General features: G+C 37.1%; 1 pseudogene; it reads left to right on the top strand.

The window, feature by feature from the left end:
- Positions 1–8,997: 8,997 nt before the first annotated feature.
- Positions 8,998–9,708, top strand: LOC148850168 (secreted RxLR effector protein 161 pseudogene; annotated as a pseudogene).
- Positions 9,709–24,993: the final 15,285 nt, after the last annotated feature.

The raw sequence follows: 24,993 nt of genomic DNA on the forward strand, positions 1-24,993 counted from the left end.
GACGAGATACCCGCCGATAAAAAAGCTAGCATACGCACTAGTAATTGCAGCTCGGAAACTCCGCCCATATTTTCAGGCTCACACTATCATCATCCTGACTGACAAACCTCTGAGGCAAGTCTTACTCAAGCCTGAGGTTTCCGGTCGGCTGACCAAGTGGGCCATCGAGCTCAGCGAGTATGACCTCCAATATAAGCCACGAACTACTATTGAAGCCCAAGCCTTAGCAGATTTTATCGCCGAGTGCACGTTCAGCCTCGAAGTCCCTAGGCCAGTTGAGCCCGAGATCCCCAATTTGGGTGAGACCGAAGCTCCCAAGCCAATAGAGTCTGAACCCCGTGAAGTAGCAGCCAGTGTGGCATCTCTCCTGGTTAGGCCAAACGCGAACTGGGATGAGGAGCCCTGGATCCTTCACGTAGATGGCTCCTCGAACCAGCAGGGCAGCGGGGCTGGAATAGTGTTATGCGGCCCGGGTGGCACGAAATTGGAATACGCACTATGCTTTGAGTTCGTGGCATCCAACAATGATGCGGAGTACGAGGCATTGATAGCCGGGCTGAACCTATCGCAAAAGGTAAGAGCAAAACACATAGTTATCCGAAGTACGGGTCAAATCCACCTGCCACCTCATGAACTCCCCACGCCAGGGCAAATCCCTTTGCGTGAGGAGTGGGGGGCAATTGACGAAGGAAGATTTGGCTCGACCTCGTAACCGCTCATCACGTGGCAAAGGCAACAGCTTGACACAACAGCACGCCCAAGGCACGAGCTCCGAAAGGAGGTACCAGCGGTCCGAACTCCCTACAAGGAACCCGAACTCCCCGTAAGGAGCCCGAGCTCTCCCTTAGACCCTGAGCCTTACGAACATAAAGGGCAACAACCCAAACTGGCCTGCCCCATAGCAGTTTGGGCCACACCTCTATCTGAACTCAAGACTTCACCTCGCACACCACTCCAGCACTTCGCCTCCAGGACGCTGAACTGAACAACCAAACCGTACCTGACACTGAAAGAGTCCATCTCCAGGGGCGGCGCACCTGACTGACTTGGGATCTGACGCTTGACAGCCGCACTTCAACGGCCACCTGCCACCGCCACCTGCCACCGCCATCTCCAATTACAGAGACGGCTCCGACAAAGAGAACAGTGGCGGTTCTGCCCCAACAGAGGTGATGACACTCGAACCGGCAGAAGCGCAAAGGTAATCATACCCGACCTGACAGAAGCTTAGGAGTGAGTGCGCGAAGTGGTTATAAAAGGCTCTCTACCCCCCAAGAACAAGGTATGTGAACTTTGCGCCATCTGGTTTTATCTTGCCTTTGAAGAAATACTAACTTGAGCTTCAGAGCAATCTCATCGGGTTCTTCCCCGGAGATTCTTCACCTTCTTCTCCGTTTCAGGCCCCTGTTGCTCCAGTCAAAGGCAAGGTCGTTGACAGCTAGGACCGGCCGGATTGCGCACCATCACTAACCATTAACCAATTAAAAATAGTATACCAAAGACTCGATCTTAACCCTATCAAATCAGATAGGCAATCTTATATATATATATATATATATATATATATATATATATATATATATATATATATATATATATATATATATATATATATATTTAAAGGGATAGGGGTGGTCTTGGGTTGATGGTTTGACCATCCGGTTTTAACGAATGATCCATTCTGACAACAAAAATTATAAGTAAAAAATTATGGAACTGTTCTGGCCACCGGTTTTCGGGTCGACGATTCGACCATTCGGTTTGAACGAACAACCCATTATGACAACAAAAATTATAGGGAAAAAATTGAGTGTGTGAGGTCCATTAAGCAGTATCATACGTGTTATGTCATTCAAGTGTGTGACTCATATGACCTAGAAACGAAACCGTTATGGCCACCATTTTTTAGGTCAATGGTTCGACCATCCGGTTCGAATGGATGGATAGCCCATTTTGACAAAAAATTTAAAAAATAAAAAACTGCCAAAAACCATTGAACGGGTCGATAGTTCGATCGCTTGGGTCAATGGGTCGTTGACTGATTCAACGGATTTTGGCTAGGGACCGGGATTAGGGTAAACAGAACCGGTTGTCTGGATGGTTCCCAATTAAAAAAATAAAAAATGGTAGTTTGATTGTCTGGTTCGACGGACAACCCGTTCTGACAACAAAATTACAAGCAAAAAACTGAGTGTGTGAGGTCCATTAAGCAATATCATACGTGTTATGTCATTTGAGCGTGTGACTCATACAACCTGAAAATGGAACTGTTTTGGCCATCAGTTTTTGGGTCGACGGTTCGACTATCCAATTCAAATAGATGGCCCATTCTAACAACAAAAATTAAAAAAATAAAATAACGACCAAAAACCATTGAACGGGTCAGTGGGTCGACAGTTCGAACATGCGGGTCAATGGGTCATTGACCGATTCAATGGTTTTTGGCCAAGGACTGGGATTGGGATAAAACGAAACTGATTGCCTAGACGGTTCCCAATTAAAACAATAAATAATGGTTAAAACCATTGAACAGGTCGATAGTTCGACTGCCCGAGTCAATGGGTCGTTGATTGATTCAACGGTTTTTGCCAGGGACTAGGATTGGGGTAAAATTGAACCGGCTGCCTAGACAGTTCTTGGGCCAAAATGCTGTCCATCTGGGTCAACGACGATTCGAAAACCATGGTTTTTTGTGCTTTTGAATTTTTACTATTCAAAGGTTTCTTCTACTGTTGGTTTTATTCGAGCGTGTGCGGTATGTTCCTTTTTTTTCATTTTCTGCTTTTATTTTTTTATGTGTGTGTTTGTTCTTCTTCTTCAAGATCCTCTAAAATGGTCTAAGGTTCACCACCATTTTATTTCTTCCATTTTGTTTTTTCTTTGGGTTTTCTTGTAAAATGTTTTTTTTCTTCTTACAAGATGATCTGCTTTGTCATTTTCTTTGATTGCATGCATGTTTAGCTCCGTTTCAAAGTGGAACTTTGAACTCGATTTTCTTATTTTTTTTCTTTGGGTTTTCCAATTTGGTGGATTTACTGCCATTTTTTTTCTGTGTTTAAGGTGACTTTGGATTTATCTTTCAAGGTTTTAGAATCCCTTGCAAGTCCACCCTTCCCATGAATGTGACTACAAAGTTATTTCGTCTAATTATTGACAACTAAAAAAATGATCAGGAAACAGAACCGTTATGCCCACCACTTTCTAGGTCAACGGTTTGACCATCCAATTCGAACAGATGGCCCATTCTAACAACAAAAATTAAAAATTTTAAAAAATAATTAAAAAAATAAAAATGACCAAAAATTGTTGAGCAGGTCAACTGCCAGGTCAATGGGTCATTGATTGATTGAACAATTTGTGGCCAGGGACCGGGTTTGGGGTAAAACGGAACCGGTTACTTGGACGGTTCTCGGACTGAGCGGTCCTATTGTTCGGGTCAATTGGGAATTCTCGATATGAAACAAATGACAGTTATGAAGTAGAACTTAAAACTATCACTATATCATCGTATTAATTCTTTTATATGATCAGATGTTTTGCTGAAGCAATATTTAAAAAACGAACACATGATGATCATATTAAGTCTTTATATGAATTTCAAGACTTGGGTACTTAAATTTGTAAGTTTTTTATTAAAAAACCATTGTCTTTTTTAATATAGTAAATAACAATATTGCAATTACAACCCCAACGCAGGGCCATCTACTAATTGATCTCCAATGCTGTAATTAATGGTTTAACACACGTTTTACATGGAAACCAGAACTTATCCCAATACAAGTCCCCACAACTGATCACAACAAGCATTGTAGTTGTACATTAGGGAAAATCTCGCCATGAAAAAGAAGGGATATCTTCCCAATGCATGGGCATGGCTACAAAGGATGTTATATTGGATCTGATTTCAACTCTTTTATATGATGTGTTTATGTGACCATACCTCCAATCCAGTCAAAGTTTGAATCACACTGATACGAATGTAGTCTTAATCAATGTTTTAAAAATTGATTTAGAATTAGATTGGCCATCGGTTTTTGGATTATCAGTTTGATCATCTGGTTTGAATGGATAATTCATTCTAAATTAAAAAATTAAAAAAATTAAAAAAATAATAATCAAAACAAGTTATCTAGGTCAATAAGTCAACGATTTAATTATTTGGGTCAATGGATCAATAACCAAGTTAACTTGGCCAAATAAAGGGTTTGGAGTGAAATGAAACTAATTGCTTGAACAGTTCCCAAGCCAAGCGGTATGACCGTCCCAATTAACGATAATTTAAAAACACTGATCTGAAAATAGAGTTTAATCTAGCCTTACAAAATATCAAATCCATGTTTAATCCTACGATAATTTGGACATGTTGAAAAATAATAATTGATTTTGCAAGGGCCCTTGGGAGGTCATAGGGTGCAACTCGGTGCAAGCTCCATAATTATCTCCCGCTCGCTTGGGGTTGCTCTAGGGTTGGAACCAGTTTGTTGGGGTCTCTCATTCGAACTCATAGTGCTTGAGCTCACTTTTGCTATGACGTGGGGCTAAAACCGTGGAACTTGAGTGGTGGCTCCAAGAACCTCCAACACAACCTCACTTCATTGAATTCAAGGTATGGCTACAATAATACACCTAAGTTACAATATACCTAAGTTCGTAGTATAAAAAGATGGCCTCACATAAGGACATGGTTATTAGTGAATGGTACAAATTTTGTACAAATTCAATTAAGGATGTAAACGAATAAGATGAAATTCAGGGTATATTCAAAATCAATTGATAATGAAAATCCTATATACAATCTAATCCAATGATCTGATGGATCTTATAAAGGTTAATTTAAATTTGAATTTGCTAAGAATGTTAGATATCTGAATTTGGCCTGATCTGATTTAATTATTAATAGGAAAAAAAAAACAAAATAGCCTATACAAAGAAAAAGCATTTTTTAGCCATTTTTATCATATATATATTTTAAACAAATTTGGGGGTATCCCATCTATTTGCACCCTAAATGCGATAACATACTTAGTCATTTTTGGGAGAATATAAGCACATGTAACCACGGGAAAGGGAATCCGTGTACATGAAAAACCTAAGTCATGTGATCCCATAAGCATTATTAATGAATGAAAAAGACAAAAGTTAAATGTAAACATGTCCTCGATTCAGAATAACGTTGGTGTATGGATAAATTCTACTTGATGGCATAGCCTACACCATGGGTAAATGTTTTTTGTTTTTCACTCCCACAAGAGGCTGGGCAACTAATTCTATCTTGTGGGACACTTGTCCCTTGATCCAAGAGGCTGATGAGGTCAAGGTGGTTGGTGAATTCTCGAGTAAGAAGGGCCCTCCCTTTCAATAGTAAAATTTTGTACCGTTGTGTGCTAGAGGTATCAATATGGCTCTCTAGTCTAACAATCTGTACACAAGAAATGTACCGAAAAAACCTCACTAGACGCAGCCTCATTGGGTCATATTCAGTCTTCGGTTTTATATTGGAGTATTTGAGCAAGTAGACTTGGCAAAAAGTTGACCCAACCCGCAAATCCGACCCAACCAACCTGAAAAAACAGGGTTAGGGTCTCATATTAGCTACCCGAATGTAAGAAGTGACCCGATTAGACACAATAAAAAAAAAACTGGGTTGGGTTGGGTCATGGGTCAACCCGCTGACCCGACTGTCAAGTCTAATTGGGAAGGTTACTGAATCTGTTACTGAAACTTATGGGAAGGTTACTGAATCTCACATCCAGTTATTGATAGAAAAATTTTATGGCTTTGCAACAAAAGAAGATGATCCTATTGTTGAAAATGTTAACAAAATGATTGTAATAGTTAAAGAATTAGCAGTTGTAGGAAATTCCATCCCAAACAAAGTACAAGTATCTACAATTCTACATAGTTTACCTAAATCTTGGGAACAAGTAGCTATATCCCTTAACCTCTCTGGCCAAAACATCACTATGCAGAATCTCCCCATATTACTTGCTGTTGAGGCTGAGAGAAGAAATAAAAAAAAATAACTCTCAAGCCTTAGTTACTAAACCCACTCCATCTGAACCAACTAAATCAAGTGAAAAGCCTAAACCTAAATTTCAGAAGGGAAAAGGAAAGTGGTTCAAAAAGACTAACTTTAATAAAAGAAAAAAGAATGTGATTTGTTTCAACTTTAGTGCTCTGGGAAACACCAAATATAATTGCTCTAAAAAGAAACAAAATCCTGGTACTAACACCAAGGACATAATTTGTGTGGTTTCAGAGTCATTCATAGTTGATTCTGACTCGAGCTCTTGGTGGATTGATTCCGGATCATCTCAACATGTTGCAAGATCCAAAGAAGCTTTCCTTGACTTGAAAGAGATGCAACCAGGCTAACATAAATCATTTATGGGAAACAACTCTTATTGTGATGTCCTAGGGGTAGGGATTGTGAAAATTCCTGTAAAAGAAGAGATCAATTTTATTCTATCTGATACTTTGTATGTTCATAGCCTTAGGAAGAATCTTATTTCTGTACCTTGTCTTGATGAAAAGGGGTTTGAAGTCCGTTTTAGGAGTGGGGAAGTATCCATAGGGAAACATGGGAGAATTCTTTTGTGGGGAACTAGAGAAGATGGTTTGTATCGATTGAATGTTAATAATAAAATTGCCAATGCTTCTGTTTATATTGATTGTGTTTTCTCTATTTGCTTAGATTCATACAAATGGCATTTAAGACTTGGCCATATGAATAGGGACAAATTAAAGAGGATGTGTGACAATGACTTGTTACCAAAAGCGAAAATAAACTTTAAGACATGTGAACATTGTTTAAAGGGAAAAATGCATAGAACACCATTTGGAAAGGCTAAAAAATCTGAAGAAATTTTAGAAATAATACATTCTGATGTTTGTGGACCAATCAATGTGAAAACCTATAGAAAGATGGAATACTTTGTAACCTTTATAGATGACTACTCAAGATACGGTTTTATCTATTTGCTAAATAAAAAATCTAAAGTCCTAGAAAAATTCAAGGAATTTAAAACCTTAGTTGAAAATCAAGTAGGAAAGAAAATAAAAATACTTAGAAGTGATAGGGGTGGAGAATACACCTATGAATTGTTCAATTATTATTGTTTAGAAAATGAAATCTTACATTAGTTGATTATCTCTTACAAACCCCAACAAAATGGGGTAGTTGATGGGAGAAATAGAATCCTCCTAGATATGACAAAGTCCATGCTAAGCGATTCAAACTTAGGAAATCATTTTTGGGGGGAAGCAATAGCCACAACAATCTATATTTTAAATAGAATCCTAACAAAAATCAATAAACTAACTCCTTATGAACTTTGGATAGGAAGAAAACCTGATCTTACAAATATGAAAATTTGGGGATCCTCTGCTTTTGTATGGATACCAAATCAACTTAGAAATAAGTTAGACTCCAAAAGTTCTAGAGCAACTTTCATATGACACTCTGAAACATCAAAGGGATATAGATTTGTGAGACACAAATCTGATGGATCAATTGAACTAGTTGAAAGTAGGGATGTTGAATTCCTAGAAGAAAAAGTTGACCCAAATGATCCAAAGAAATTAGTTGACATCTTTGAAATAGAAAAAGAAAAGGCTGTTGATAGTCCTAACACTAGTGAATCACCTAAAATTGATACAATCACTAGAATTCAAAGAGAAAGAATTCCCTCTAGTAAATACAAAGACTTTTATACTTTCCAAACTGACTAGGGCTGTTCATAACAAGACCCAAATCGACCAACCCAAGTTGGCCGGTTTTTCTTCAGTCGGTTTCAGGTTACAAAAAAGCATAAACCGATGGTTCGGTTTGGTTTCAGTTTTCATGTGTGAAAAAATTCTGATATATAAAATATCAGTTTTAATCCATCAAATCATTTTTAATTTCCAGGCCTCCAGGCCTTTGCTTTCTTAGACTTGAATCCTTTACCGTTCACACCGAGGGAATCATTCACAAAACCGACCCAAACCGATTCAAACCAACCAGGTCAGTTTTACTTAGTACTGGGTCAATTTCGGTTTCATTTCTAGGTAAACCGGTCGGTTGGGAAAATGCCAGTAAACCGACCCAACACGACCCATGAACGGCCCTAAAACTGACTACGTAATTGATTATGAAACTGATCCTTTAAATTTTACTAAAGCAATGATTTCTTTTGATCATGAAAAATGGAAAACAGCCATGGATAAAGAGTTTGATTCAATGGTTAGAAATCGGGTGTGGGATTTAGTCAAACCACCTAAAGGTAGGAAAATTATAGGCTGTAAATGGATACTTAAAAGGAAATAAAAATCAGATGGATTAATAGAAAAGTACCAAGCTAGATTGGCAGCTAAGGGCTACACACAAAAAGAGGGAGTTGATTTTGAAGAAACATATTCTCCAATTACTAGATTCACCTCTATTAGAATATTACTTGCTTTAGTAGCTTATTTTGATTGGGAACTATTCCAAATGGATGTAAAAACTGCATTTTTAAATGGAGAACTTAATGAAGAAATTTATATGCAACAACCAGAGGGATATGTAATAAAGGGACAAGAAGAAAAAGTATACAAATTAAAAAAATCCTTGTATGGTTTAAAGCAATCTCCTCATATGTGGTATTATATTTTTCACAATGCAATTACAAAACTTGGTTTTGTTCCTAATACTTTTGATCACTGTGTTGTGTTTATGTCCTAAATAGTGGGAATTCCATTGTGTTGTTATCTCTTTATGTGGATGATATCTTGATTGCTAGAAACGATATGAATTTAATAGAAAAGACAAAGAGTTTCTTAAACTCTAAATTTGAAATGAAAGACTTAGGTGATGCTTCTTTTGTTCTTGGAATAAAGATAGAGAGAGATAGGAAAATAAGAACTTTGGCCCTATCACAAGAATGATACATAGACTCCATCATTAAGAAATTTAGAATGGATGAATACAAATTGGTTGACACTCCAATAATTATGGGAACAAAACTAACAATAGAAATGTGCCCATCAAATGAACAAGAAAATGAAGAAATGTCTAAAAAGCCTTATGCTCAACCTATAGGCAGCCTTATGTATGCCATGCTCTGCACTCGGCCTGATTTAAGTTTTGTTGTTAGCTTGGTTAGCAGATTTCAAAGTAACCTAGGATTATCTCATTGGAATGCAAGAAATAGAATTTTTAGATATCTCCAGGGAATTAAAAATACTAAGCTAACCTACTCTTGTGGTGAATTGGAACTAGTAGGGTATAGTGATGTTGACTTTGCAGGAGATGTTGATGATAAAAAATCAACAACTGGCTATGTCTTTCTCTTAGGAGGAGGAGCAGTTTCGTGGGCCAGTAAAAAGCAAGGTTGTGTGGCTAAATTTACAATGGAAGCGGAGTTCATTACATGCAATAATGCAACCTCTGAAGGTGTATGGGTCAGAAGGTTCCTAGAAGAACTTAAGGTGGAAGGCCTGAACTGTGCCTCAACCCTAATTTACAATGACAATGAAGCTGCCATTCAAACCATAAAGAATGGGGAAGTTGGCCCTAAGGGAAGACATATAGAGCTTCAATACAGATACTTGTTTGATATCTACCAAAGGAAAGAGATCTGGATAGAGTATGTGCCTTCTAGAGATATGCTAGCTGACCCTTTTACTAAGCCTATTACAGGTGAAAACTTCAAAAGGCATAAACTTAGTATGGGTCTCAAGTGCTAGCTGAAATCTCGGGCCTACATGGCCAAGTGGGAGATGTTGATCTAAGTGGCTAGATGCCCTCGATTCAGAACAACCTTGGTGTATGGATAAATCCTATGGCTGATGGCATAGCCTACACCAATGGGTAAATATTTTTTGTTTTTGACTCCCATTATTTGTGCTAATTTACAGATAAACAAATAATGACCATGTCAGCTATTTATTTGCTTGGTGTGGTCAGAATTTGGCAAATTAGTTGAGAAAATCTGGGCGACTAATCCTACCTTGTGGGACACTTGTCCCTTGATCCAAGAGGCTGATCAAGTCAAGGTGGTTGGTGAATTCTCGGATAAGAAGGGCTCTCCCTTCTAATAGTAAAATTTTGTACTGTTGTGTGCTAGAGATACCAGTATAAATATGGCTCTCTAACAACATGTGCACAAGAAATATACCAAGAAAACTTCACTGTAGACGCAGCCTCCTTGGGTCATATTCACAATTCCCGGTTTTATATTGCAACACTTGAGCAAGTGTTACTGCCCGTTTGATTTATTCAGAGCTACTGTGTAGGGTATTTGGGTATGACTCAATTGAGGGTATTTCGTATTTGGGTATGTTGAATGTATTGATATTGGGTTCCATATGGGTATGGGCCCCATAGGTCATATCTGAATCCGAATCCAATTAATTATTCGGTATGAATAGAATATCTGAATTTAATCGATTAGACATTCAAATTATTTAAATCCGATTCGATTATATCGAATCTCGAATTCAAAATCGAATTTTCGAATAATGTTGACACCCTGTAGATAGGCTCTATCATTATTTAGATTTTAATTAATTTAAAGCAGTGTTCAATATATTTACATTGTATTGTCATTGTATTTTGACTCATCAATACAAATATATAAGAAATAATTGTTGTCACATCTTATATGAATATCATTTAATTAGAAAAATGATGTGAGAGAAATATCAAATATAACATTTAAATAGAAATATATATTGATTAACCCAAAACACAACAGCAGTGCAACACCACTGTATAAAGCACCCTCGAAATTTTTTGTTTGCCCATAAGATTCAACTTGGAAGGACTATAAATGCAAATTTATTGAGTGCAAAATTTTATATTTTGTATTATTTTGCATGTATTTATATCATATATATTTACATTTATTTCTTGAATTAAAGAAAGCTGAACTGTCCATTTATTTCTTGAATTAAAGGTAGACAACATCCTTTGAAACCCACAATCATTTATTTTGCTTTTTGGAAGGAAGAGGAAGGATCACCATCCATTACCCCACGTCAATAAACGCTTCTGCAAGTTAACAGTTAGGCAGGCGTAGAAAAAAAGAAACAAGAAAAAGGGAAAAAAAAAAATGAAACAAAGTGAAACAGTTATGATGTGCTTTAGGTCAGCTAATTGAGACCGCATCAGAAGTCTGATTACCAAAATTCTTTGTAATTTAATGGTTGAAGACAGAACCTGCATTTTGGTACGAGTATAATGTAAAATTGAGGACAATCTTTTTAAGCCAAAATTGAGGTCAATTTGAACTTCAATTCAGTTTTTACATCTATTTCTAAAAATGAAAGTCTAATGTTATTGCATTTAAAATGGGAACAAAATTTGTACCCAAAATTGGTCAATATAAAATAGTTAGATTGTTTTTTGTGATGGTCAAGTTGTGGGTTTCCAATGGGATCCCCAGGAGAAGAGTGGTATTTCCTATTGCGCATGATCATGTGAAGTTGGGATTTTAAGCATTGCCAATATTTATGTTATTTAGTCTGTTTGGACGGGGGAGCAGAGTCAAATTTCATCTTTGCTCTGTTTGTGGGTTTCTCTTGTTGTGATTTCAAGATAAAAATGTGTATTAGATGGAGTATTTTGGTTTTTCACTCTTCCTTACTAGAGAAAAATCCAACAGAGATGTTCTTTCGGGGAAGAAGATAAAGGTTTTCTGGGAATAAGAATTACAAATTTGTTTGGCTTCAAAACAAACACAAAAGAATTAAGATCCCATGATAGGGATAAGGGTTGAATAGTACCACTACAAGGGTCTTAGAAGAAACTGTTGCACAAACCAAAAAAGTTAGAAACTTTTTGTTATGTAATGTTTCACTATAAAATATAAAACAAGTAAAAAAAAAAAAATCAGGTAAAATATTTGAACTATATACTCCTCCCCCCTTTACAATAAAAATTATTCTTTCTTTTGCCCTTTAAAGAAGGGGGTAGAAAACAAAACTCTGGCTGTAAAAAATTGCAGAAGATATAGGTGAAATATTTTTATAGGAAATTTGCCAGCACTATATAAAAAAAGGGGGTAAAAGACTTAAACATACCCTGAAGTTTTAAAATAGTCTTAAATATATCTTTTTGGGGGCGTTCTTTATTTAGATTTTGAGAGTGGAAAGTAGGTCAATGGGATTTTGATTCCCATTGACCAAGAATATCATGTTCTTTTTTCAGATTAATGTGGGGATCTGGGAAAGTTTATTTTCCTAGGTATCACTTATCTAGGTAAGTGATACCCATCTTCTAGGTGGATAAATAATTTTCCCACCTGGGGGGAGAGTTTCCAACACTCGAATTGGACAAAAATACCCCTTTTAATAAAGGATTTTTATGGACAAAATGGTCATTTCCTTTTTTTACTTGGCAAATATAAGAACATGGGTAAGTGTTTCCCAAGGAAAACTTACCCAAATAATTGTATTTACTCGGGTAAATAATTTACCGAAAAGTGAACGGGGCCTTGGGATGACCCATTGGACTTAAATATACCCTCCATTTATGAAAATCTAACATGTGAATTAATTTTAAAATTTTAAAACCCAATTTTACCCTTTAACAGATAAGACTTGTATTGAAAATCTGATATATGGATGGTAATTTTCCCCATCTCCAACGGGGACCCGATTTGAGGCCCCTGCCCCGCCCCGCCCCACCTCCAATTATAGATATTAAATGTTATTTATATTAAATATACTATTATATTATATATATATATATATCAAAACATATTTAAAACTTTATAATTTAAAATTTTTATACATTTCAGGAATTCAGCTCCATACAAGGGACCCATCCCTGGCGGGGATCGGGGATGGAGGACAAATTTTATCCCCGTTACCATTCCTAATCTGATAACCGTAGTTGTTTAACCCAGGTTTTTGAAGAATCTCTGTGGTACCTTTTTGACTGTTGATAGTTACTGAAGCTCAAGCTCCTATTTATAGAATTTCAGGAGGTTTGTTGACCATGCTGGTCTTCAAAGGTATGGAGATCTAGTCAAACAGGGATATTGGTAGTGAAGGCATCACAGCATCATATTCTAGTAGGAATCTTCAAACCAAGCTTCTTCTCCTGGTGAATGATTGTGAGAAGAGGAATCTAAATTTACTTGATTGTTAAATGAGAATTCAGATGGATTCAGAACAAATATAACTCTGTTGCATTGAGCTGCTTCAATCCGAGTCTGGATCACCTGCCAACTAAGTTCGTTCCAACTCCCTACCAACATAATCTGACACACATCTCATACATGATGGCCTCAGTCTATGAGATGGTGCAGTTTTAGATGATATTGGTAGGGGTTGGAACATGTTTTATTGATAAGAGATTCCAATTCCTTCAATCCATGCTCCTGAAGAGAGATTCCAATTCCTTCAATCCATGCTCCTGAAGGTACATTGCATTGAAGTTCAAATCCAAAAGATTTTGTCCACAAAATTTCAGATCCCCCATTTATTTAATTTTCCGGAATCTATGAAGGGTTAACTCGACAAGCACGGTAATTTATTTGCCAATGATCAATCTGCTATAATTTGGTTTTGGACTTCCATATGTTAATGGGAGTCACATTTTGCACTTGGTGCTAATATACCATCCCCTGGGGTGTAAATTGGATTGGAGTTCCAATCTAATGTGAGTCCTTACAAATGGATCAGGTCCAATACAATTCAATGAATATTTTGGACCATTTTAGATCGGTCCAATTCAATGTCTGGACCATTCAATCTGTTCAAATTCGTTTTCATATAGATTGTTTTCAATCCAAACCATGTTCATTAATGCATATATTCTTATCTTATATCAATGGACTAGATAATGGTTTAATCTAACCCAATCCAATATGAATTTATTACAGATGGACCAGGTCCAATCCAATCTAATAAGTAATTTGAACCAGATTGGTTCAATCTAATATGTCTTGTTGGTCCATCCAATCCATCCAAATTGATTTAGGACTGGATGGGGTCCAGTCCAAAACCAGTCCATTGACACCCTTAATTGCACCTAAGGCTTAATTTATTTACATGGTCTTCTATTTGACTCTTATTGAAATTTTGAAAGGAAATTAAAGGTAAAAAAATCATAATATTTTTAAATCCATTTTAAAACCTTAGGGGTAAGTTTAAGTTTTTTTACCCTTTTATGTTGCAAATTACTGATTTTCTTTGAAACTTCATAGCTAAATTAAGGTTACCCATATAACCAATTGAGTGGAATACCATAATCTAAAAATATTGGAGATGGAAAATGTTATCAACATAAGAATAGCATCCTACTTTCGAGCCATCACTTGGCGTAATAGTAAAATCTTGGGCTGGCTAGCACAAGAATATGTCAAAGTTCAAACATAAAATCAATCACTTTGTGTAAAAAATGTCAAAGTTTTAGAATAATATTAGTCTATCCCACCTAAGACCCCAAAAAGCTATGACCGACGACATTGGGTAATAGCCTTTTTAAGAACAACTTGATATTTATTAAGCTTTTAGACGGAAGATTTAAGAAGAAATCAATCTTAATAACAAAGTTTGGATGCAACTAATTTGCCTCATCCTCCCTTATATATGTGTAGGGCTTTTTCTATTCTACCACCTAACCGGTAGCAGTCATGTGAATTTGAGTAACTACATCCTCTTAGCTAAATGATTTATGGTAGCATGAGATTTTGGATATTATAGCAGCAATATTTAGAAATACAAAATACAAGGTTTTATACAGTACATATGTATTTACACTCCTTCCAAACTGAATCTTAATATTTGAGAATTGGGATGATCGGCCATTTTGTCATAACAACTTATTACTTGCTTCAGAAAGAAGTGTAATTGCTTTGAGCTTATTAAGGTTAGAGTCTTCCATCAATATGACAGAGAGCTGTTGTGAAGTATAATGCCATAAGGTCGCCATCAAAAAAGGTAAAATGCCCAAGTCTAGGAAGAATGATTTATATTTGAGAAAGGAACCATTGTGGGCGGAAATTATTGTATTTAAGAGATGACAAACTTCTAAGTTAACGGAAATGTACATTTTACCTCTTAATTCTCCCTTGTTTTATCTTTTGGCAGGTTGATATTCATTAAATGTGGGTCCTTAGAGTTGGACAGGATATCCCACAATCATAAACTCTTTTTTTTTTTTGATAAATCGAGAGATACAAAAGTGGCTACACAGCTTTGGGGGTAGCACGTCCCTAATAATCCATACAACTGATAAAGGATAAAGCTCTAAGAATTGAATCAGATTATACAGAAGAAATATGGACTTGATTTGCTAACCTTGTTGGATTCCCTATAGATATGCTGAGAGTCAATTTCTCCATGGAAGTTTTGGCATATCATCTTGTAGTCATCAATGATGGTCTTCAGTCTCCATGGCATCTTTATCCTGTTCTTTAAGGCAGTCAATGACAAGTTTAGAGTCTCCTTCAATTGATATACATCTATTGTTGAAAGTTCCTACTAAATTGTGGGCTTTCCAAGCAGCCCAAGCCTCAGCTAGGCTAATTGTAGTTATCCCAATTTTATAGGCTTTTAAATCAATTATTTTCCCCAAATGGTCTCTTGCAATGCAACCAATTGAGCAAACCTAGAATATTTTATTGAGGGGGGCCAAAGCGTAATAAACATGGATAAGGGGCCAAAAGATGGGAACCATGGGTAGAAGGGGCAAAATATATGTGGGATTTAAATAGCTACTAGGGGGAGTTTCAAGGCATAGGGGTGGAGGGGGGGGGGGGATGGCTCCCCTCTACCACCCCTGGCTCCGCCCCATGGACTTCTCCATCTGCTTGGTATCCGGTTTTTAATCTTGTTACTTTTTTTCTTTAGTGACGCAGGATGGAAACCATGATTGAGAATAATATCGTGCAAGCTACACGCTGACAAGAAAAGACCTAGAATCCACTAGGTTGAAATTCTGGTAATGCGCCAGAAAATAAGAGAAACTCTCTAAAGAATTTGTATTTGAAATTCACTACTTGTAAACAAAGGCTTAGGGTCCCTTTTATATGCCCTTAATTACAAACTTACTCAAACTAAGAAACCAATTCCTAAGGAAACAAATAGAAAAGGAGACAACCCTACACATTTCCTAACTAATCTAAAAAAAAAACAAACAAATAAGAACTCTACTAAGACAAGGAAAGTCAAAAAAAGAAACAAATAAGAAAGTTGAGTGTTTCCATAGGACTATGCGTTTTCATCCTTTCATTCCTTTTTGGGCAATTTCTTCCTATCCAATTGCTCCATGTATTTATTTGCAAGATGCTCTGTATCATTCCCCTCCACTTGAAAGAAACTCATCCCTGAGTTAATCTCTGGATAAGCTGGACCATTAGATGGAAAGTACTTGTACAAATCAACAACATTGAAGGTTCTAGAGATATTCATGTCCTTAAGAAGATCAACAACATAAGTATTTTCGTTGACTTTCCTTAAGATCTGGTAGAGACCATACTTCTTCGGCTTCAATTTGCTGTAGGTACCAACAGGGAATCACTCCTTACACAAGAACACCATCACCTAGTCACCTACATCAAATACTTTCGCTCATCATCGCTTGTCAACTGCTGCCTTATACTTGGCGTTGGACTCTTCTAGGTTTTGTTTCACCTCCGCTATAGTAGTTTGGTGATGTTCAGCCATGGCTCTAGCTACGACACTCATGCCAAAAAATTAGGCAACTTTACCAGATCTAGAACATGCCTAGGCTCCTTTGTGTAGATGATGGAGAATGGAGATCTCCCCATTGAACTATAAACAATGTTATTAAATGCAAATTCTGCTTGAGCCAAAGTGTTGTTCTACTATTTAGGCTTGCTACCACAGATGCTCCTAATCAAATTGCCCAGAGTTATGTTTACTACATCAGTCTATCCATCTGTCTGAGGATGTGCCATGCTATAGAAATTAAGTTCAGTATTGAATAACTTCCATAAAGTCAACTAGAAGTGAGCTATAAACTTATTGTCTCAATTTGAGGTGGACTTAGGCACTCCCTACATGTGTACAATCTCTTAGAAGAATAATTTTTCCACATGCGTTGCATCAGTAATCTTGTGGCAAAGAATGAAATGCACCATCTTTGAAAACTGATCAACTACCACGAACATAGAATCTACTCCTCTCTGAATTTTGGGGAGTCCTAACGCAAAGTCCATAGATAAATCCTTCCAAGGTTCTAACGGCATTGGTAGAGGCATGTAAAGACCTGTCTTTTGAGATTGCCCATTTGCAACTTGGCAAACAGGGCACTTTCCCACATAATTTTCGACATCCTTCTTCAGTTGAGGCCAATAATACATTTCTTCCATGCTGTTGATTGTCTTGTCTTTGCCAACATGGCCACCCAACATGTGATTCACGAATCACCTTATCCTATAAGGATGTTCTAGGGAGACACATCTTGTTTCCCTTGAATAGAAAACCATCATGTACAAGAAAATCACCCATAGATTGTCTGGTGGTATGTTTCTCCCATATGTTGCCAAAGTCCTCATTGGTTTCATAAAGCTCATTCAAGCACTCAAACCCAACAACTTCATTACTTATAGTGATGAGTAGAGTGGAGCGTTTGCTCAATGCATCAGCTACACAGTTCGAAGCTCCAGATTTATGTTTGATAGCATAATGAAATTGCTCTAAAAAAGTTACCCACCTGGCATGCATCTTGTTGAGGTGTCATTGATTTCTGAAATACTTCAATGATTGGGGGTCTGAATAGATCACATATTCTCGCTGAATAATATAATGCTCCCAATTTTTAAGAGCTCGAATAACTACATACAACTCCTATTCATATGTTGACCACTTCTGTCATGCCTCATTTAATTTCTCACTAAAGTATAGGAATGACAGCGGGGCAGGTTCGGGGTGGGGGTCATATTTCCCATCCCCGACCCCAATTTTGAACTTAACCCCCATCCCCGTCCCTGATCCCTATCAGGGATAAATTTTGTCCTCCATCCCCAATTCCTGATAGAATAGGTTCCCCATGGGGACCTGAATCCTCGAATTTTTTTAGATAATAATACTTTTTTGAAAAATAAATTTATTTAAAATAAATAAAAATCTTAAATTATATATAATGTTTTAAATATGTTTTGATATATACAATATAAATAATATAATAGTATATATTAAGTATAAATAACATTTTATATATATATATATATATAACCGGGCTAGGGCGGAGCGGGGACCTCAATCCCCATCCCCGACCCTGATCGAGGATTCCTATTAATCTCCGTCCTAGTCCCCGCCCACCAAAACAATCCCCATCCCCGACCCTACTAAGTTGGGGAAGTCGGGTCCCCGTCAAGGATGGGGAAAATTGCCATCCCTACTAAAGTAGGCTATTGGTTTACCTTCTTGAGATAGAACACCACCGTTTCCAACCCCACTGGCATTAAACATTCACACTCTAGTTCGAAGACTTTGTCAAAGTCTTGTAAAGCTAGTACCGGTGCAGAAGATAACCTATCATTGATTTCAGCAAAGCTTCTTTTATCCACTTGAACTTCTCTTTCTTCAAACAATTGGTGATGAGGGCCACAATGTTGCTATTGAAATTTTGGATGAATCGCCTATAAAAAGTGGCCAAACCATGAAAGTTGTGTACGTCTGTCGTAGTCTTTGGAGATGGCCAATCCCAAATAGCCTCGATCTTTTTATCATCCACATGTATCCCATCATCACCAACTATATAACCAAGGAACCTCAATCTATTAGTCATGAAGTGACACTTTTTTAGATTGATATAAAGCTCGTTCTCCTATAATACCATCAGTACTTCTCGTAGATATTGTATATGCTCTCCCTTAAATTTGCTATGTATCAAAATATCAATAAAATAGACCACTACAAACTTGTCGATAAAGGGTCTGAGTACCTGATTCATTAATCACATGAACGTGCTAAGAGCATTACGCAGTCTGAAGGGCATCACCAACCACTCATATAAGCCCTCCTTAGTTTTGAATGCCATTTTCCATTCATCGCCATGCTTGATACGGATATAATGATATATGTTCTTTAGGTCAATTTTGGAGAACATCTTGGATCCTCCCAACTAATCCAACATATCATCCAATCAAGGGATGGGAAATCTGTATCAGATGGTGATCTTGTTGATGGCATGGCTATCAACACATATCCTCCAACTTCCATCATTCTTTGATATTAATAATGCAGGTACTTCACATGGACTAATGCTCTCTCGAATATGCCCCTTTTGTAGTAACTCATGCACTCTCTCTTAGGATCTCGCTTTCCTTTAGGCTCATTAGGTAATGTAGCAGATTTGGTAGGGTGGTAATAGGAATCAAATCAATCTGATGTCAGATGTCACACATAGGGGGTATATGGTTTGGTTCCATAGTTAGGGCCTTGAACTCATCCAACAGGGCTACACCTGCTTTGGAACTTTACTATTGGGCTCTGCCTCACCCTTGATCACCAAAGAAAATGTCTCCTTGGCCTCTTTGGTATTTGTAAAAAAAACACAAGTTTTAATGAAGATATTGAAAGGAAAGACTGCCCCTCCACTTTAGAAGCTTTGGGTGAGCCTCCATTTAGTACAAGAGCAATCCTCTTGTTCTCCCATCTAAACACATACATATTATGTCTACCCCTATGTGTAGAATTAACATCATATTGCCATGGACACCCCATCAACACATGACATGCACCCATATCTACTACATCCCATGTGATAGTAGTATCTTTTATAAAATTTACCCAAGGAGAGAAGAACCTTACAAATTTCTGTTACTTTAATGGCAGGGCAATTCTTGATCCACCCAATCTGATAAGGGGCTGGATGTGGTTCTGTTGTCAGTTGCAAGTGATCAACTAGTGCCTTGGATACATAATTCTCATAGTTGCAGCTATCTATAATCAGGTCACAAACCTTTTGGTTGACCGATCGCTTGGACTTAGGGGGTGGATTCGAGCCGAGCCGAACCGAATACTTGGCAATTCAAGCTCGGCTCGCTCAAACTGTGTTAGGCTCGAGCTCAAGCTCGATTCAAGCTAGAATTTTGAGCTAGAGCTTGGCTCAGTTCAAAGATCGCAAGTTTGAGTTTGGCTCGTCTCGAGCTCGACTACAAGCCAATTTTTTTTTAATAAAAATATACATATAAAAATATTTTTTATTTTACATACAAAAAATTAAGAATTATAAAAATTATTTACTATTATACTTAAAAAATAAAAATATTATATAGAAAATAAAAATTATTTATTATATGTATATGTATATGTATGTAATAAAAAAATATTTATTTATTATACTAGGCTCGCGAGCCGAGCTTCACTAGGCTTGAGCTCAACTCGATTAGAAAACGAGCCTATATATCATGCTTGAGCTCGGTTTAAACCGAGCCAAGCCGAGCTCAAATGGCTCGTGAGAAGCTCCGCTCATGGCCACCCCTACTTGGACTAGAAGATCTTCCGCTATTGTGTGATATCCTCCTCCTTTGGTGTGTAGGGGATTCACTGCACCACATAAGTAACTGGTCACTGCTTGTAAACAAAGGCTTAGGGTTCCTTTTATAGACCCTAAATTACAAATTTACTCAAACTAAGAAACCAACCTAAGGAAACAAATAGGAAAGGAGACAACTCCTACATCTTTCCTAACTAATTTAAAAGAAAACAAACAAATTAGAACTCTAATAAGATTAGGAAAAAAGAAACAAATAAGAAAGCTGAGTGTTTCCGTAGGACTATGCATTTTCATCCTTTCATTCCCTTTTTGACATTTTCTTCCTATCCATTTGCTCCATATATTTATTTGCAAGCTGTTCCGCATCATTTAGACAAGCTTTAATTTCCAAAGAAGAGTTCATAGGTCTATCAAGTATGATGGCAGGAGGCAAACAAATATTTCTAAAGGTCTTTTCATTTCGGTTCTTCCAAACGTGTCACAAAAGGATAGCAAATTTTTCTTGGAATTTTGTCCACTTTTCAAATCATTTTCATTTAAGGTCTTCCAAATCCCCAGTATGGATTGATTAAAACTATTAGTAAGATTGAAGGCATTTTGGGTAATCAACCAAATCTGTTTAGCATGGTTGCAATTAACAAATATATGATTAACATCCTCTTCCATTTTCCCACAAAGACTACATGAACCATCTATCTGCATACCTCTCTTCAAAAGATTTTTCTTTGAAGGAAGCTTATCACTTAAGAAAAGGTATAAGGAGGTCTTGTATTTTCGAGGGGTCTTAAGGCTCCAATTTTTGCAATCTCAATGACTCCCCTAGGGGAATTGTTCACGAAATTACTGATCTTTGAATAGGTTGTTTTGATTAAAAATTCACCAGTCGTATTTGATCTCCAAATCAATAGTCTTTCCTTGGCAAGAAGGGTATGAAAGTGGTTCTAATATTATCTCAAACCTGAGCGGGAATCAAATTTCTAATAAGAGCCTCATTCCATATTCTTCTCTCCTTATCAATTACATCACTAACTTTCAAATCACTATTAGAAATTGAGGTTTCAATCTTTCATCAACCCTTTCCCTCATAGGAGTATCATTAGCCCAATTATTTTTCCAAAAGCTTATATCTTCACCATTACCCACCTCCCATCCAATGCTTTTCTTCAATAAATTTCTAGCGGCAAGTATACCTTTCCAAGCCCAAGAATTCTGTTTTTTCTTTTTTAGTTTCCCAAAAGTTCTCTCTTTTTAATGCTTATTCGTGACCATTTGGACCCAAATATTTTTCTTTTCATTAGGATTTTCCAACCAAGTTTAGCTAAACACGCTTCATTTACCCACTCAATTTTTTTAGCCCTAACCCAACCCATTTTTTAGTGGAACAAACTCGATCCCAATTTACGAAGTGAAGAGGTTTTCTTTCGGTGTTACTTGTCCATAAAAACTGTTTTTGGTATCTATTTATATCTTCAATCACACCCTTGGGGAAGAATTACTCTCATTAATTCTTCAATTAGTATGATGCCTCAATATATAATGAGATCATATAAAAGCCACAATCACATAATGAGATCATACAAATACAAATATGTAGTGTAAAACCTTATAATTTGTTTGCATTTGTACCATAAGCTTAGTTTGGAACAGGTGCAAATACATGTTTAGCAAGGCTTTGTATTGTAAATATTTTTATTTTGTACTCTTTCCAAATTGAACCTTACTAACATCTCCTTACAAATTTAATATACATGTATGGGGTATATTTCCAATGTGTGACTAGATGTTATGTTTTCAGAGGCTCTTTAGAACCAAGGAAAGACAGCTTTTCAAGATGATCAACAATCAAAACTTCAAAGACCATGGTTTGTGACTTTGTTCTTCTAGGCTTCACCTTTTTCTTATAACTAGGGGTGCAACTTGGGCGGGCCCAGCCTGAGCCCAAATCAGCCCAACCCAGAATTTTACACAGTTTGGAGTTGGATTTTTGGTCCTTGGGCTAGGCTCGGGCTTTTTTATTTTTCGGGTCGATCGGGCTCAAGCCTAGCCCTTAGGTAGCCCGAGTCCGTCCCAACTATATACATTTATATATGCATATGTGTATATATGTAAATGTTGCATACATATTTACATACACACACAGACCCAGGCCCAAGCCTAACCCGAGCATCAAATTACAATTACAATGCTAGTTAGGCTCAGGTTAGGAAAATCAGGCTTGACTTTGGGCTCAGGCCTTAAACCCAAATTTTAGGGTTGGACCTGGATTGACCATAAACCCAATCCAACCCGCCCAACTTGCACCCCTACTTATAACTAGTGTAAGAAAACATATCAAGCACATTTGCAAATAAGTATTAAGTATTAAATATATATATATATATATGATATTTGGATTTAACTTTTATTATTTGGATACAATACATTTATTACTTGCATACAATAGATTTATACATAGTATATATGTAACTTATCGTATAGAATAGATAGATGATAGATAAATATGATTAATTAAGGGCGTTAGGGATTTGGGCTATTCTCTTAGCCGACAAGGCATCCCAAGACTAAATTCCTTTCTTTGGCATAAAACTGAAACTGATTCTTTGCTCTTGATACTCTGGTTCGGATGGGCTCCAAGCAAGGTTGTGTGCATCAGGCTACAAGACCAATCAATACAACAATGAACTTATCAGTGTTTGGTACACATAAGATGTGGGCTCTAAACATTGACGTGTCCACTCTTGATTCATCGGGATATTTTCTTGATGCACAGTTGCAAGTGCGGATGTGAGGACCATTCTGTGGGGATGAAATATGGATTCTATTTTATTTATAACAAGGTCCATGTATGCCGAAAGTGAATCGAGAGCCCCTTTGATACAACTTCTACATTAGAGCTGAATTGCAATCCTAGAGCCATGGTGGTTGAGTACTTGCTTTCCAAAGAAGCTACCTAGAGTAGCTTCATATTATAGGCGTTGCTTAATACCATGGCCATTTATTTTAATAAATACTTTGTATTTTTTTAATTTGAAAAACGAGAAAGTGGGTAATAGTTTGACATTTAGATGCCACATAAATTCAACAGTAAAGAAACTACTAGGTGTTGGGGGAAATATTAAAAATGGTATCCCTTGAATCTGCTGAATTTTTAGGGGTAACTCTGGTTTTACTCTCTCTGTTTTGAAAGAGGTTTTCTCTAGAGTTTTCTCGAGGTTTTCTCGATCTCTTTGTTCATTGTCCACTTCCCGCCTTAAAAATTTCTTTTGGGGTGGCTCCCGGGGAGTCCCCCTTCCCATTATCCTTTCTTTCTCTTCTCATTATTTTCTCTTTTTAGTTCATTTTCTTCCCTCCTCTCCTGCTTTCATTCTTCCTCCCATCTAGATTTCTCCTTTTTTTCCTCGCCTTTTCCTCCGTTCGTTTGTTCATCTCTTTCCCATTGTTCTTTTTTCGCTTCTTTTTGTGCTTTCTTTTTTTTTTTACAGGAATTTTGACAAGGGGATTACTTCTCTTAGATCCTATATTGGGCGATCAATGTCGGTGGATGTTGCTTTACATTTTGCCATCCATGGTTAAGTCAGATCGCAGTTCTCCGGCAAATGTAGTTCATGGTCAGCTCTATTCGTAGTTCTCCAATGAAAGCAATTATAAATGACAGTTACAATCTTTGGTTGCGGTTGTAATGTTTGGGGCTTTGTCGTCTTTTGCGGATCTCCTCCAACCATACTATCATCGATTCTTTGCTATCTCTTTTGATGACCTCTCCTATCAGTTTTTCTCGCCATTTATGGTGGATTGGAGAGGTACTTGTCTACTTCTGTTGGTGATTTTACTTCATCTTTGTTTAATTGCAAAAGGTTTTTATGTTCTCTTTCATCCATTTATATATTTTGTTCTTTTTGAGAAATTGTATATTGCTTTTCTGATTGGCCTTATTGATAATTCTCTGTATCAATATCTTGAATGAATGAAATATACTGACTAAGGGCGTTTTCAAAAAAAAAAAACTGATATCTCCCTACTTGGCTCTCATACAAACCAAGAAAATAATTATTTCTTATCAAACCAATGCTTACATGACAATGATGTGGCACCCTTTTTCAAATAAACGGTCATAAAACCAAACACCATTCTGATTCTCACTTCTCACCTATGAAGAAACGCAGTGACATGCTTTCCTATTCTCACCTAGCTTTCGATGCTCCTGTATGCGCCCAGCTCGGAATGCCAAAAGCCACGAATGGGTAGTGATTAGGTTTCCACGTGGTAAATGCAAAAGCTGATAATCTGATATCAGCTATGAAATGCCCACCTAACACCAAAGAATTCACACCGGAGTCCCACATGCACATCTCAGGTACTTTTGGTGTGGGGCGCGCGCTTATGCAAATAACCCTCCCTTTCTTGTAGGTTCACCGGCAACACTTTCCAACTTTCAACTTTAGATGATCTACTACCGTAGGATAAGGATCGCAGCAGAGGGTTACAACGGAAAAAATACATTAGTGTAATGAGTTAGTTAGGTAACTCAACTGTCGCCTATACTGCGTTGG

The sequence above is a fragment of the Nelumbo lutea genome, chromosome 5, assembly GCF_056320005.1.
Source record: "Nelumbo lutea isolate HS-2025 chromosome 5, American lotus-T2T, whole genome shotgun sequence".
NCBI classification, from domain to species: domain Eukaryota; kingdom Viridiplantae; phylum Streptophyta; class Magnoliopsida; order Proteales; family Nelumbonaceae; genus Nelumbo; species Nelumbo lutea.